This window comes from Oryctolagus cuniculus, chromosome 11 (assembly GCF_964237555.1).
Source record: "Oryctolagus cuniculus chromosome 11, mOryCun1.1, whole genome shotgun sequence".
NCBI classification, from domain to species: domain Eukaryota; kingdom Metazoa; phylum Chordata; class Mammalia; order Lagomorpha; family Leporidae; genus Oryctolagus; species Oryctolagus cuniculus.
In genome coordinates, this window is record NC_091442.1 from 2,883,621 (window position 1) to 2,895,817 (window position 12,197).

Sequence of the window (12,197 nt, forward strand, 5' to 3'; positions counted from 1 at the left end):
CAGACACAGAAACACAAACACAGGAGGCCGGCGCTGTGGCGTAGCGGGTAAAGCCGCCGCCTACAGTGCCAGCATCCCATATGGGCACCGGTTTGAGTCCCAGCTGCTCCACTTCTGATCCAGCTCTCTGCTGTGGCCTGGGGAAGCAGTGGAAGATGCCCAAGTCCTTGGGCCCTGCACCCACATGGGAGACCCGGAAGAAGTTCCTGGCTCCTGGCTTCAGATCGGTGTAGCTCTGGCCATTGTGGCCAACTGGGGAGTGAACCAGCGGATGGAGGACCTCTCTCTCTCTCTCTCTCTCTCTCTCTCCTGCCTCTCCTTCTCTCTGTGTGTAACTCTGACTTTCTAGTAAATAAATAAATCTTAAAAAAAGACAAACATATTCTCCCATACATGTGGAAGCTAAAATCGAAAGGAAGACAGGCCCGAGATCATCAGCTCTGCTGCAAATACTGTGCTTTGTCAAACTCTGTTTTAAATATTTGTCAGATTGCTGGGGGTTCTGTGCTACCACAGGTTTAATCTGCACTATGGTACAGTTCGCTGTAAACCAGACGTTCGCATCTGGTCACCGTGGGGAGCCCACGCCAATTCTCCGGCTGCACTTCGGTCTCTTCACTTTCTGTTGGCTGAACTCCTTATCTTTGAAGCTAATAAGACGTTGACTGTAATGTAAATTTAAAATGTTATCTCAAAAAAGAAGATATTTTCAAAAAACTTTATTTAAAAAAAAAAAAGTACAATTCTTCCAAAATCATTTCATGAGGCCTGAGCGATCCTGATGCTGAGGCAGGGAGCCACGCAGGGAGCTGACGGGAACGCGGGAGCCGGAGGTTTTCCTGAGCCTTCTGGCTCACGGCCCCGAACTGCAACTCAGCCAGCACGCCCACTTCCCATGATGCATCGCTCATCCAGACACAGTGGGCGGAGCCACAGCTGGGGATGCCCCCATCCCACAATGCAGTGAGGGCTGGAGCCCCTCTGCTTCCTGCTAACGCACCCTAGCAGGCACAGACGACGCCCCAGGTGCTCGGGTCCCTCCCACCCAGCGGGAGGCCCTGATGGAGCCCCTGGCTCCTGGCTCGGCCTGGCCCGGCCCTGGTTGTTGCAGGCTTTAGGGAGGGAACCAGCAGGTGCACGATGCCTCTCTGTTGCTCTGCCTTTCAAATAGACAAAAATAAGCAAGCATTTAGTAAATTGATACATACAGTGTGTTGTGTTTATTTACAGAAGCAGCAGTCTGTCAAAAGTAAATCAAGAAAGCAATCCTATTCACGATAAAATAATCAGAAATAAATTTAATCAAGGAGATGAAGATCTATACACTGAAAATTCTAACCTTTGATGAAATACTTGAAGATACAAATAACTGGAAAAGTTATATTCATAGTTTTGAAAAAATTAGTATCATAAAAATGTCTATGCTACTCAAAGTGCTATACAGATTTAACATAATCTCATCAGACTTAAAATATTGTTCACAGAAATTGCTAAAGAAAACTCCACAATTCACACGGAACCACAAAGGTCTGAACATCCAAAGCAAACTTGAGAAAGAACCGGGTTGGAGGGAGAAGGCCCCTCCTATCACAGAACCGCGGCAGTGACCAGCGTGGGGCTGGCGGGTTGGAGGGAGAAGGCCCCTGGTTCCCCTCCTATCACAGAACCGCGGCAGTGACCAGCGTAGGGCTGGCGGGTTGGAGGGAGAAGGCCCCTGATTCCCCTCCTGTCACAGAACCGCGACAGTGACCAGCGTGGGGCTGGCGGGTTGGAGGGAGAAGGCCCCTGGTTCCCCTCATGTCACAGAACCGCGGCAGTGACCAGCGTGGGGCTGGCGGGTTGGAGGGAGAAGGCCCCTGGTTCCCCTCATGTCACAGAACCGTGGCAGTGAACAGCGTGGGGCTGGCACGAGAACCGTCCCCCAGACAGTGGACCTGCACGGAGATCCCAGACACAGGAACAAGCACACACTGTCCATTTCGTTTTTGAAAGATGCATTTATTGGGGCCGGCACTGTGGCATAGCTGGTAAAGCCACCACCTGCGGGTCTGACATCTCACATGGGCGCCAGTTTGAGTCCCGGCTGCTCCACTTCCAGTCCAGCCGCCTGCTGATGCACCTGGGAAAGCAGAGGAAGATGACCCAAGTCCTTGGGCCCCTGCACCCACGTGGGGGACCAGGAAGAAGCTCCTGGCTCCCAGCTTCAGCCTGGCCCAGCTCTAGCCATTGCAGTCATTTAGGGAGCGAACCAGTGGTTGGAAGATCTCTTTCTCTCTCACTTCCTCTACCTTTCTGTACCTCTGCCTTTCAAGTAAATAAATAAACTCTTTAAAGGTAGAGTGACAGAAATGGGAAGACACACACACACAGAGAGAGAGAGAGAGAGAGAGCACTTCCATTCACTGGCTCGTTCCCTAAATGGCCACAACAGCCCGACTTGAGCTAGGCTGAAGCCGAGAGCCAGGAACTCCACCCACTGTCCCACATGGTAGCAAGGCCCCAAGCACTTTGGCCAACGTCTGCTGCTTTCCCAGGTGCACTGGCAGGAGCTGAATTGGAAGTGGAGCAGCCAACACTTGAATGGACAGCTGGCAGGGTACACAATATGAGAGTGGTGACTCATCCCACTGAGCCACAACACGGGCCCCAGTGAAGTAGTCTTCAACAAGGGTGCCCAGAACACACAAGAGTAAAGACAGTCTCTTCGATAAACAGTGCTGGGTAAACTGGATTCCACACACAAAAGAATAAAATTGGACCCTTGTCTTAAATCACACAAAATGGATTAGAGTCCTGAACAGAAGAACTCTAATCATGAAATGCCAGGAACATACATCGGAGACAAGCTCCTTGGTGCTGGCCTTTGCGATCATACTTTGGTTATTACAGAAAAAACTCAGGTAATGAAAGAAACACCAACGATGGAACTGCCTGAAACTAAAAAGCTTCCGCACAGGAAGGAAGGCAATCAAGAAACAGAGAGAGAGAAGGAAGCCTGCAGGTCGGAAGAAAATGCTTGCCAACCATGTATCTGTTTATAGGAACTCACACAACTCAATAGCATCAAGCAAATCACTCAGTTACAAACAGTGGGCAAAGGGCTGAAGAGACAGTTACCAGAGAAGACAGCAAAATGGCTAAAGGTTTACGGACAATGCCCAGCGTCGCTTGTCAACAGCTAAACCCTGATTACGAGCAGGAGAGATACGACCTCAGACTTGTTGAAACGGGTATTATCAGGGCTGGTGCTGTGACGTAGTGGGTGAAGCTGCTGCCTGCAGTGCCGACATCCCATGTGGGTGCCAGTTCGAGTCCCGGCTGCTCCACTTCCGGTCCAGCTCTCTGCTATGGCCTGGGAAAGCAGTGGAAGGTGGCCCAAGTCCTTGGATCCCTGTATCCACATGGGAGACCCAGAAGAAGCTCCTGGCTCCTGGCTTCAGATCGGCACAGCTCCAGCCATTGCAGCCATTCAGGGAGTGAACGAGCAGATAAAAGGCCTCTCTCTCTCTCTCTCTCTCTCTGCCTCTGCCTCTGCCTCTCTGTAACTCTTTTCAAATGGTAAATAAATATTTTTTAAAAAGGTATTATCGAAAATCCAAGCGTTTAAAAGCATTGGAAAGAGTGTGGCGAAAGGATCTCTTGCTATTAGTGGGAATATAAATTGGTCCAGCCATTTCGGAAACTGGAGGTTTCTCTAAAAATAAAAAACAGACCTCCCCTATTGGGAGGCGCCCTGGGGGCTCAGAGACGAGGCTAAATAAACCTCATCTTGAACTTAACTTTGCCTCTGATCAAAATTCTTCATTTCCCAGCCACTCGTCTGCACAGCTGAGACAAGGCGCGGCACTCAGCACCGGGAGACCGGATGCGCCCCGTTCCAGCTAGCCCAACCACAACACATCCTTCCAGAAAGTTCCTTTCTCTGCAACCTGCCCGCGGGTCTTCTGCCCAGCAGCAACAGGTGTCACAGCAGGGACCAGTCAGCTCCAACCTCAGCCACTGGAGAAACCCACCCCCTGAGCATCGCGAATACCCTGGACTGCTTGTCCCCTCGGCTGGGTCCATTCCCAGCGCCTGATGAAGCTTGCTCCTCTTCTTACCGCTGTGTCCACTCTCGGGGTTCTCGGTCTCTCAGACACCAACCCGCATGCAGTCCACACAGTTCCCACAGCTCTGCTGCCCTCAACCCGAAGGAAGTGGTCGGTATGTCCAGAGTGTCTGCACGCCGGTGCTCACTGAAGCCGTGTTCACAACAGCCGCGGTAGGTGAGCACCTGTGGATGAGTAGAAGTGCAGAGGGTGGGACGCTGTCCAGCGACCCTGAGGGCATCGTGCGAAGTGAAGCGGCCGATGGGACAGTCGGCTCCTGCGCCATCCTCCTCCTGGGTGGAGTCTAATGCAGAGTCAGACGCGTGGGAAGGAAAGGTGGGACGGCGGCCGCCAGGCACAGGGGGACTGGGAAGTCGGGGAGGCGGAGGTCAAAGGGAACCCCATGGAACCGCAGCGGGACGAGCAATGTCAGAGGGCTGACGCACCACCGCGGCTCACGACGTCCTGCTCGGTACTGGCATTCGCTGAGCCCAGGGCTCGGGTACCCTTAGAGAAATAAGTAGCGGTGTAGGGACACGCTCCGGTAATGGTGTAGGGACACGCTCCGGTAATGGTGTAGGGACACGCTCCAGTAATGGTGTAGGGACACGCTCCAGTAATGGTGTAAGGACACGCTCCAGTAATGGTGTAGCTACACGCTCCGGTAATGGTGTAGGGACACGCTCCAGTAATGGTGTAGGGACACGCTCCAGTAATGGTGTAAGGACACGCTCCAGTAATGGTGTAGCTACACGCTCCGGTAATGGTGTAGGGACACGCTCCAGTAATGGTGTAGGGACACGCTCCGGTAATGGTGTAGGGACACGCTCCGGGAATGGTGTTGGGACACACTCCGGTAATGGCGTAGGGACACACTCCGGTAATGGTGTAGGGACACGCTCCGGGAATGGTGTAGGGACATGCTCCGGGAATGGTATAGGGACATGCTCTGGTAATGGTGTAGGGACACGCTGCAGTAATGGTGTAGGGACAGGCTCTGGTAATGGTGTAGGGACACGCTCAAGGAATGGTGTAGGGACACACTCCGGTAATGGTGTAGGGACACACTCCGGTAATGGTGTAGGGACACGCTCCGGTAATGGTGTAGGGACATGCTCTGGTAATGGTGTAGGGACACGCTGTAGTAATGGTGTAGGGACACGCTCTGGTAATGGTGTAGGGACACGCTCCGGTAATGGTGTAGGGACACACTCCGGTAATGGTGTAGGGACATGCTCTGGTAATGGTGTAGGGACACGCTGTAGTAATGGTGTAGGGACATGCTCTGGTAATGGTGTAGGGACATGCTCCGGTAATGGTGTAGCGACACGCTCCACTAATGGTGTAGGGACACGCTCTGGTAATGGTGTAGGGACACACTCCAGTAATGGTGTAGGGACACGCTCCGGTGATGGTGTAGGGACATGCTCTGGTAATGGTGTAGGGACACGCTCCGGTGATGGTGTAGGGACAGGCTCCGGTGATGGTGTAGGGACACGCTCCAGTGATGGTGTAGGGACACGCTCCAGTAATGGTGTCGGGACACGCTCCGGTAATGCACTTAGTTGCAGCACTCATCTCACTATGCATGTGTAGCTACCTGAAAAGATCATGCTGTCTGTCTTAACTCTATAAAATAAGTTTTTAAATTCTAGTAAAATCTTCATTTTATAACTCATATGTAAAATAAAGCCAAGGTCAAAGTAGTCAAGGTATTTCCCAACAATGTAGTGAAAACGGAAACTGAAGTATTTTATGAAGCAAAAGTAAATAAAAAAAAATAAGACCTCACGCGTCTGGCGGTCAGAGATCGGGAGGGTCTCACGCATCTGGTGGTCAGAGATCGGGAGGGCCGGCTGCAGCACTGCCTCAGTGCAGCAGGGCAGCCGAGGGGACCGGGGCCTGGCGGCTCCAGCTTGTGCATTCAAGGCACGGTTTGGGGGCTCAGCTACGCCTACGCCTGGCCCTCAGAATCGGGTCCCCAGGTCGAGCAAAGCACAACTTGTCTCTGCAAACACCCATGTCAGGGGCCCCTTCCAGCATGGAGCAGGACGGAGTCCTCCGGAGGGGCCCAGGGCTTGCGACAGGACCGGACACCGTCACTGCAGTTCCCCTCCCCGTCCTCGCTCTGGCGCCTGGTGCTTTCCAGTCACCGGGAGGTCTCAGCACCACACCTGTTGATTCTGTGCTGATGCAGGTACGCAGACTCTGCTACCAGTGTTCACACATCCGCCTTCCTGGTAACCGGTCTAGCTGGGCTCTGGGCCAGGAAGGGGCACTCTGACCACGGGCAGCACAAACTCACAGCAGGCCGACAATCAGATGGGCCAGAGGGGGGCAGTGTGACAGCCTGGGAGCCCTGAGCAGTGGGCAGGGGGCACCCGGGGCAGACTCAGGTGACCGCTGTGGGCATCAGAGGCCCGTGGGGTCGTAAGGGGATTCTAAGTCACCACCGCCACAGCTCCGAGAACGTGGTAATTATCCCCTGTGCCTTAGTAAAGACCCCAGCACCTGCAATCCAAGATGATCTTGGCCTTGACTGACCACAGGAATGAACAGGGGTGGTTCTAGGGAGGGTGGCCCGGGCGCCACCCAGGGGACATCTGTAAACAGCATTTGGGCTGCAGCCGTATTTCATGACCCTGAGGAGGTTGAATGAACTCTGGGACCTCAACAGCCACTTCTGCAAAATGGGCACAGCCACGCCGACCTCGTGTTGTGGGCAGGCAGGGCTCTGCAGAAGTCCTGGCCCAGCATGGCGCCCGATGGGACCCTCAGTCACAGCAGCTCTGTGCTGCCATCTGCCAGCTGTCACTTTATTTTACAGCCCTTCTTGTCTCAAAGGTGGCCTAGTGGGGTTCACACAGACACGAAGGCACAGCACCAAAATGGGCAGTGGCGTAGAGAATGAGAACCGGGCTCAGGGGGAAGGGACGGTGTCCTGAGCGGGCCGGGGCTCGAGGACACAGCTGCTCCCTTGTCCCTTCACTCCCCCCAGACTGGGCTCCGTGGTCTCAGGGCCCTGAGCCCATTCTCAGGGCTCAGGTGAGCCCTGGGGAGAGCTCATGTGTCTTCACAGGACGTGCGTTTTACTCAGACTCGTGGCGGGGGGGGGGGGGGGGGTGGGAATGAAGACTTCTGTCCTGAAGCAGAAGCTGGGAGCTGCGGGAGGGAACCTCAACGCCCCGGGAAGGTCCCCACTGCCCTGCGCCTGGCCACGCCACAGCCCTGGGGGCGCCCAGGCCAGGTCCTCCTGCCTGGGGCAGCCTGGGCTCCCAAGTGGGGCGGTCCCAGGCAATTCTTCCGTTCACCACTAGAGGGCCACATCCCAAGTCCAGGCTGAGCTGTGCAGGCCTCCATGCCTGTCCAGGAGCTCCTGGGCAGCTGCTGGTCTGGGCCGGGCCCCGCCCCAGCCCCACCTGAGGCTCCCAAGGAGGCAGCGCTGGGGCAGGAAAATGCATCCAGGTGTTCAGGCGCAAGGTGGCAGGACGTTGCCTTCAGTAACGGCTGTCATGGACGGCAGGGTCCAGTGTGGCACACAGGGCAGGGCCCTGCCGTCAGGGGGAGGGAGGTGTGAGGTCCTTGGCGCTGTCTCTGGTGAGTGTGGGGAAGGCACCCGGGCAGGTGACCGTGCTGCAGGATGCCGTGGGCACTGAGCAGTGTCCTGGACACAGCTCTGGGGCGCAGACCACTCCCGGCCGTCATGGCCAGCACACACCCCAGCCATGTCCTGATCCCGTCTCCTCCCTGTGCCCCCTCTCTCACACCCTGCACACCCGTGTCCTGATGCTGCAGGCTGGGCCCCCCGCTGAGCCCCTGGACCTCTGCCGGGGTGGGGGTTGGAGTCGCTGTGCAGCTCTTAGGGACGACGGGATGATGCGGAGTTTCTGGCTGTGTCCCTGTGTCCACAGCAGTGACCTTGGGGACAGGCGCCCGGCGCCCTCCATGGCACCACAGCCTCACTCAGGGTCAGGCCAGCACCCATCTGACAGGGCAGACTCCACTTCCTGGCAGGAGAAACACGGCTGAGCCTGGGACTTCGTGTCACCCTGGGGTCCCCTCCTGAGGGCACAGGTGCTGCCTGGCATGGCCTGGTTATCAGAGGACCCCCGCAGACCACGAGCAGCTGGCAGCCACTGACCTTGGCCATCAGGTTCACGTCCATCTTGAGTTTGTCATGGAACAAAGCTCGGAACTGCTCGCACGCTGGCTCTGTGTGGTCACGTTCGTGAGGAGGAGGATGCCGCCGGGTGCTTGGGTCTGTGGGAATCGTACCCGGGTCAGCGCCGACGCACAGAGGGCTGGTTCTCTAGGCTCCTGTGCGCCTCCACGGCGTGGGCGTCTCCAGAAGCAGCAGGTGCCTGTGCTGGGCCGCTCCCCTACAGGGGCCTGTCTCCCCTGGTGCTGGCTGGACCTTGGCCGAGGTTGGCAGGTGCGAGTCCCCCGCCCTGCAGGAACAGCCCCGGGTGCGTCAGAGTGTGCAGGCTGGGGCTGGGGAGGGTGCTAGGGCTTGGTCGTCCCCAGCCATGCAGGTCTCTGGTTCTGTGCACTACACAGCGATTCCTCGGTGCAGGGATGCGAAAAGCCTGTGTCTGTGTTTACCTCTCCCCCATATAGCAGCAGGTCGCATGTCTCTGCCCTGCCTTGAGCAGCCCTGAACCCCTACCTGAAGTGTCTGCCGTCGGCCTGAGCTCTCTGCACTCCTCCCAAGCCCCCCCACCCCCAACTCAGCAGCTCGGCCTCAGGGTCCAGCCTCGGCCTCAGCTCACGCTGGGATCTCGCATGACCTTTAGAACGAGCCCAGGCTCTCCCTCTGTCTCGCAGCCCAGCTGCAGCTCAGACCCCCGTTCCGCCACTTTGTTCCATAGAAACCACTGGTCTGTAAGGGAGGGGCTCACGTGCTGTGGGTGCACCTGGGAGTGCGCCCCGCCCAGGCTCAATTCTTCTGAGTAAACCTGCTCTGGCTGCTGCTTCCCGCTGTCCCTTCTGGCAGGGTACCTGCTGTCCTAGAGGACATTTGACGCTCAAATGGTGAAGGCAAACAACGCCCAGGTGTGCAGCCACCCTCAGAACCCACAAGGCAGCCAGGCCCGAGGCCATGCGGGACCCCCGGCCTGCGCCAGGAGCTCGGAGCCCGCGGTGCCCGCCCCGGGCTGTGCTGGGCCTGGAGGGCGACACGGGCCCTGGCTCGCCCGAGCCAGTGCTGCACAGACGCTGGTTTCTGTCCACGCTCCCCGCCCGCTCCCTCCTGCTTCTCTGTGGTTCCCCCACTGTTTCGTCCACTTTCCCCCTCTGCAACCCCCCACCTCTGCTCTCTTCTGCCACCTCTGGGATTCAGAAGTTGTTTGAATAAATCGCCAGGTCCACGGGTACAAGTCCGCAGTTGGGCTCTTATGGGGCCTGATCGAGATATTCTGGATTGGAAATCACAACTTGTAGTCATAAAGTGCTCGTTAACTCTCTTGGGAAGTAACAGTGAGGCTGTTGCGTCGCTGCTGTGGGTCAGGAGGCTGCTGGCCGGGGACGTGGGGCAGCCACGTGGGCGACACAGCAGTGATTCTAGGAGACTTACATAGGAGGAGAGCGCGTGCAGGCACACACATGCACACACAAGCACACACGTACACACATGTACATGCACACGCACGCACACACAAGCACACACACTCGCGTGACTTCCCTTATCCTTATTCATAAACCCCCAACCTAGAGGAGCCACACCCGTGGGCCAACAACTGAACGAGCCGTGGCCCACGCACAACTGCCCAGCGGCAAGAGCAGAGCCGTGGCCGGGTCTCAGGGACGTCCCGTGCCTCACCCACCCAGAACGTCTGGCCCCTGACGTGTCAGTAAAACCCAATTTTAAAAATCAAATACGAGGCATAAACGGAATTCACAGAACAGGAAATGCAAATGGGCCCCGAGGACATGGATGCACCAGTGTCATTAACGACAGGAGAGACGAGGATGAAACTTCCCACCCACACGATGGGACTGCTACTGGAGAGCACGTGTCCTGCGTGTGCCGTGGTTCGCTCATCGCCTGCTGGGACGCACATCCCCCCTGCAGCGACCCTGACCCACCAATCTCCCTTCCAGAACCCCAAAGAAACCCTGTAAAAGGTGAACGTATGTAGGGCCACATGGGTCCTTAGTCATGAATCCGAAACAACGGAGAGAACAGCCGCAGTCCAACAACAGTGATGCAACACTCGCCATGCAACAGCCACAATGCAACAGCCGCAGTCCAACAGTCACAGTCCAACAGCCTGAGTGCAGCAGCCACAGCCCAACAGCCACAGCCCAACAGCCACAATGCAACAGCAATCAACAGCCGCCATGCAACAGCCACAGCCCAAAGCTGCAGTCCAACAGCCCCAGTGCAGCACACAGGGACGGCGGCAGGAGACCCCTGAGCACCTCCTGCCACACAGGCTACTCTCCAAACACGGTTCTCTCGTCCTCAGAATCGGGGGCGTGAAGGAGAGAACACTTGCCCAGACTTCCCGCAGAGGTCCATGGGTGAGACACAGGCTTCGGAGGGAGCAAATCCTGCTGCACACTCAGAGACAGGGACTGAGCGTCAGTCACCCCCTTTGACCCTGCAATAACGCACGCAGGCAAAAGCGTGAGCGACGCCCCCTCCTCAAGGTGAGGTGCAGACGGGGACCCCACGTGGGCTCCGCCAGGCCCGCAGTGTGTGGAACAGCGACTCGAGTTCCTCATCACCGACCGGCAAGCAGCGGAACACCCGGCACGCGGCCCACGGCCCACCTAGAAGAGATTCCTTTGCCTTACGAAGTGAGCGGGACTCCAATTCCGATCTAGGTTTCTGCTTGTCCTGACTGCAGAGTGAGGAGGGGATTTTAATTTATTTTTGTAAAGATTTATTATTTATTTGAAAGAGTGCAGGCACAGGCGAGAGAGGTCTTCCCTCTGTTGGTTCAGTCCCCCAAGTGGCTGCAACCGCCAGGCCTGGGCCAGGCCAAAGCCAGGAGCCTGGAGCTCCACCCAGGTCTCCCATACGAGTGGCAGGGAATCCAGCACTGGGATCATCCCCACTGCTTTCCCAGGCGCATTAGCAAAGAGCTGGATGAAACGCAGAGGGGCCGGGACTTGAACCAGCGCTCCTCTAAGGGCTGCCGGCATTGCAAGCACGATCTCCCCAGGAACAGTTTAACTTGCAGTTCAAAGAAGGGAAAATTCAAACCGCAGCTCAAGGATGTCCTGGAGCAAATCCAGAGAGCAGCCATCTCAGCATCCGGATGGCAGGTGCACATGGGGGGAGGGGCGTGGTTCTGTGCCGGGGGGGGGGGGGGGACGCAGAAGAGGCGCTGGACAGTGCACCAAGAGGGAAACGCAGATGGCCCTTCATAAAAGGCTCGACCTCGCTCAGAATGAGCTGCTGATTCGGATGAACGGGCGCGCCACTTCCCGGTGGTTTGTCCCACGCCCCATAGCTGGGCTCCATTCTCTCTGCAAGACTGTGGTATTCTTTTTTTTTTTTTTTTTTTTGACAGGCAGAGTGGACAGTGAGAGAGAGAGAGACAGAGAGAAAGGTCTTCCTTTTCTGTTGGTTCACCCCCCAGTGGCCGCTGCAGCTGGCGCACCGCGCTGATCCGAAGCCAGGAGCCAGGTGCTTCTCCTGGTCTCCCATGGGGTGCAGGGCCCAAGCTCTTGGGCCATCCTCCACTGCACTCCCGGGCCACAGCAGAGAGCGGGACTGGAAGAGGAGCAACTGGGACAGAATCCGGCGCCCCAACCGGGACTAGAACCCGGTGTGCCGGCGCAGCAGGTGGAGGATTAGCCTAGGGAGCTACGGCGGTGCCGGCTAAGACTGTGGTATTCTTAGACATCACTGGCAAGAAGGAAAAAGAGTACAGGCAGGGAAATCAGACTTGCCTTTTCAAGAAAATACGGTATAAGCCCTTATCCCTTAACCCAGCCATCCTGCTCCTAAGAATCTGTTCTGAAGATCTGCAGGCGAAGACGCAAGAAGGTGCATGTGTAAGACTAACTGTTGCAGCTACTATTGCAATCATGCATCTGGAGACAGCTCCCACGCACACCAAGAAGGGCCTGGCTGCGTCCTGTGATCCACCCGCTCAC